A 5,108-nucleotide genomic window follows, 5' to 3' on the forward strand; every position below is an offset into this window, starting at 1 on the left:
TAGAGTTGAGGTTGAGAAATCCTGTAATAGTCTGACATTTACCAAGTGACTGTAGCCCTTTGTTACAATCATGTCCCCACTCACTGAGGGCAGACTTTTCTTCAGTTGGCGCTAACGTTCTCAGCCCAGTGCACGGTGAGAAATGAAATCAAAATGTGCTTAACAGAGTTTTTGGTGCTCTGATCCCTGTAGCTATTTAAGATAACATCTTAGGTGGAACCTAGAGGAAAAGACAGATTTTATTTAATGAACTTAAAGTACTTTAAATTAGATTATTGGGCTAAACCAATAACAACAGCAATTAGTTTATTGGCTAAGCCATTATAGCAATGACAACCGCTTCTCCACTTGCTTCTCTGTGTATTGTAGGTGTACACATTACTATGGTGACCAAGAAAGTTGTTTTATTTGTCTGTGGGGCCCTCTGACATTTTTTCAGTGTTTCCTGGGTGCTCGACTTTGCCATAATAAGTTCTCATCATACTCACTTCATTAAAGTGTGAGCTCATAGTAATAAGAGTCATCTGTTGAGCACTTAATATGCGCCAAACACTGTCCTAAGCACTTTATGTGCATTAATTAATTTAATTTTCATAATATCCTTATGAGGCAGATATGATTATTATCCCCACTTTCCATATGAGGAAACCGAGGCACAGAGAGGTTAAATAATTTGCTCAGGGTTACACAGCTAATAAGTGGCAGGGTAGTCTGAGTTTATGACATCAAGTTGCTTATTATAATAAGTTTAGATCCTGTTGGGGTTCAGGACAGGTTGTCCCAAAATATGCCACAGTGGCCTATTGATTATTTTGAATTAAAGTTACTTGAAAAACAGCTGGTGCAAAAAAAGACACTGATCATCCTCCCTTCCTCCTTCCCCTCTCCCCACCTCCCCCACATACACACACACAGGAGATACATCTGCCATTTGAAACCATCCTCCCTATCCCTGGAGGACAGGAGGCACCCTTGTCACCAGAGTTAGGGAATCAAGTTCTGAGAAAGCTATATGAGCAAACTCTGCTACTTTCTCATTAGTTTGTTACCCCCAAAATAAACCCCTTTGTTATGTCCAATCTTCACAAATAATTGTTCCTTTGTCTAAAAACGATAGTCACTTAAGGGGGCCCATTTTTATGAGACCTCTGTACGTACAAATTAAGTTTGTTTTTTTCTCCTGTTGCTCTGTCTTGTGTCAATTTAATTTTTAGACCAGCCAATATGAACTAAGAAAGGTAAGGGGGAAATATTCCCCCTCCCTTGATAATCCTTTCTCATACAATTCATCAAAATAAATTCCAGATCGTGATGAAAGCCCGATTATAAAAAATAAAAATTTATACCTTTATAGAAAACATAGGTAAATATCTTTACGATCTTAGGATAAGGAAGAATTTCTTAAACTAAATTCCAAAAACGTAAATGATGAAAGAAAAACCAATAGCTTTGATTATACAAAAGTAAAAACATCTACAGGCTCCAGAAAAACATAAACAAAGCTAAAAGACAAGTATTAGACTGGGAGCAGATAGTTCTGGCATATACAACAGATAAAGGATTAGTATGAAAGCTATATAAAGATTAACATCAATCAATAAGAAAAATAGGACCCAAGAGGAAAATGGGTAATGAAGGGGGAAAATAGAGGAAAATTGCACAGCCAATAAACATATGAAAACACCCTCAACTTCACTAGTAATCAGGTAAATGAAAGTTAAAATAACCACGAGAAATGATATACCATTTCTTACACATCAGATGGGCCAAAAGCAAAGTGTCTCCCACTCGCAAAGCTTGGCGAAGAGACAGAGAAACAGGAATGCCACCCGCGGCTGCTGGAAGTGTCACGGGATGGGCGCCGTCGGGTGATGTCTAGCAGGGCTGAACCTGTGCAAGTCCGCGACATCACCGCAAATACCTACCCTCCGTTTAGCTCACTGAGAAGACGGATTATACAGTAAGAGACTGTTGCTGGAGCTCACTGCTGCTGCAGGGCGAGGGGAGCAGCCAAGCCAGGGGTCCTGACCCAGGCCCTTCCACGGGCTCCCAGGGCTTCGCGAAGCACTGAGACAGTGGCACATGCCATCCATCTGTGAGTCTGTGTACCCCTCCCTGCGGAGGGTCTGTACCTACATGTTCAGGATCCACTGTCTCAACACCTCCAGGTTGCTTCCTGAGGGCACAGACCTCTGTCTCTGCAAAGGCCTGAGTGGGCAGAAATGGCTGCGGGGCAGAATGAACTGCCGGTTTTCAACGGAGGAGGAAGGGAAGGGTGGCCGGCCTGCTGTCCTACTCTTTCCTTCGTACTCAATAGCTTTTGACGATAAGGAGACACGTGCCGACTCCAGTTTTGGGTCGGCGATGTGTAAACTAAAATCGTTCCCTCTGGCAGATCCTATTTCTTGTTCGATTGGGAACAAATAGCCTAAATCGTGGTTTATTGCTTTCAGTTTCTCAGAGTCATAGCAGCTAAGTCATCTTAGCTATAGAAGAATCAAGATGCGTTTTCTCTGACTCAGATGCCGTGAAGGCATCTGTGGAGCTTCTTGGCTTACAGAGACGGCTAAGTAACAATTTCGCTGGTCTAAATAACATCCAGGATTTGAGACACAGAATTCTGGGACGGCTGCCAAATACTTGTCTGATATTTGAGCAGATTCGAATGTCTCTTTTGTCAAACAGTTTGGTGCTGGTCACTCAGGTCCCTATCCTGTTCAATCTGAGGTCAAAACAAAAAGTGTTATTTGCCCCGGTTCATCTTTTTATTAAGTGCACAGCGTGGTCTCACTTGGCAATCTCCTCGGGAATTCCTTCCTTGATTGCTTGTTAGCCTATGACTTAAAAAAAAAAACCAACAGAAAAACGTGACTCAGTCACGTAGTATTTGGAAGAGATTGTCCAAGGAACCCATTGGCAATATGTGACTCTAGGTTCCGTTGATTTATTCGGCTACACAATCAGATAACAAGGCTCTCGGATGACGTTAACGCATTTCGCCATAGAAACGGGGTCAAGGTGTAAGGAGTCAAGGTGTAACCGTGCAGCTTTTACTGAGGCTTCTTGTGAAGAATGTGCATTTGAAGACGCCCCTACCCCCGTACACACTGCATCTTCTATAGGACTGGAGCTGAGGATATTTTAGATTTTTCCTAAAATTTAATACCATGGAAATAATTATTTCTCTTGAAAACCCTGAATGATTTATTAGGGATCCTGGAGGCTAAGAGGCCCTGTCAAGAGAGTATTTTGGAGCCTGGTGGGTGGCCCTGGGTTTCAAATCTGACTCAACCAACTGAATGAACTTAGGCAATTTGGTTACCCTTTCTCAGCCCTAATGACCTCATCTCAAAAATGAAAATAATAATTCCTATGCTGTTGTGGGGATTAGGACACTTTGATGGAAAGTACCGAATATTCTGGAGGTGCTGAACAAACGGCAGTCATTAGAAAATCCATCATTCCCGAAAACTCAAAGCTGGCATTAGTGTTCAGACGAAGTGACGATTTTAAGCTAGATAGCTAGTAAAATGTTCTTTTTTTCTAATAATTTCTGATTGTATTTTTAATTTTTATTTCAATGATTTCATTCGATATGTGTTTTAATATTCTAGATCAGTGGTTCCCAACATTTTTGGTACCAGGAACTGGTGCTCCAATGAGAATCTAATGTCTGACGATCTGGGGTGGAGCTGAGGTGGTGATGCTGGCGCTGGGGAGCGGCTGCAGATACAGATGAAGCTTCGCGCGCTCACCCATCGCTCACCTCCTGCTGTGCGGCCTGGTTCCTAACAGGCCACGGGCCAGCACCAGTCCATGGCCCTTGGGTTGGGGACCCCTGTTCTAAATGGCCTCAAATCTATGGGAGACAGAGGGGGAATAAAGAAGAGCAGCAAATTCCAGTTAACTTTTGCCACTTTTATTTCCTTGGCACCAGCTTCCAAGTTCTAAACCCAGCCTGACCAAGTGGCTGGCTGTGTGTCCTTGGACGAGTCACTGTGGAGAAGAGACTGTTCTAGCTGGTGACCACTGCTTGACCCTTGAGCTAGATCCAGGACAGTAGAGATTGTTTCTCATAAACCCCTCAGACACAATCTGACTGACCCCTCCCCTATTCCCTGAACTACTGGCTCCTGGACCAATCCATTGCCCTACCCCGGGCAGGCACGTAAGGCATTTTCCCCCTATCTAGGGCAGTTATACACCAGTACCCCGTTCATCCTGCCCTGTACCTACTACATAATTCTTTAGCTCCTTCCATGTGGCAAGGAGGATATGCACTTCATCTTGCCAAGATGCGCCTCGTATTTAAGTTCCCTTAATAAACTCTTGATGCATTGATGGAGCAGTCGGCCTCTTTCTTTGGTGTCTGGATCTCAGAAAATTTCCCCAACAGTTACTTTTAGAGACGTTGTCATTTGGTAGGATGTGGGCTACTGTGCACTTTGATTGTGTCCTTTGTCTTATTCTGACTCCTGCTGGGTGTCCCCCAGTGCAGGACATAAACACAGAGTTTGGGGTCTGTGGCCCATCCCCTCTGAGGCTGGTGGCAAGCTGGGCTGCAGGATGCTGTGGTCAGGTGGGCCTGGGGTCCGGCTCCCTGGCCACAGAGAGAGAAGCAGCAGCTTACCCCATGCCGGGCTGTGGAGAGCGGACCCCGGGCTCATAACCCTGACAGAGGTAGTGTCCCGGTCCCCCAGCCTGAGGACTTGGTGACTTGCTTGTGACTCTGTTTGGAAAGGACAGGGTCCTCCTCCACGCCCATGGCCCTGTGCAACGTTATCTATGCAGCTATGGTCTCTCCCTCGACCTGACACCCTTTGCTCCTATGTGCTGTGTTTTGGTTCATCAGGTCGTGGGGCCCGCCCCCTTGGAAGCATCTAGGATCAGCTGCTTTTCTCAGCCGGAGGCACGAGTGGGAACTTGAAACAGAAGTTTCGCATTGTTCATGCTTTTGCTCTCCTCCAGTCCCTCCTGTGCAGCCAGCCCGAGCCCTCACAGAGTTTGTTTTGTATGTGGTTGTTAAACTTTGATTCGGTGACTCATCCTGAGGCTCAGGCTTCAAGTCTCCCTCCCTCATTTGATTGCTTTCTTCCTTTCCTTTTTTT

The sequence above is a fragment of the Pteropus medius genome, unplaced genomic scaffold, assembly GCF_902729225.1.
Source record: "Pteropus medius unplaced genomic scaffold, Ma_sr-lr_union100, whole genome shotgun sequence".
NCBI classification, from domain to species: Eukaryota; Metazoa; Chordata; class Mammalia; order Chiroptera; family Pteropodidae; genus Pteropus; species Pteropus medius.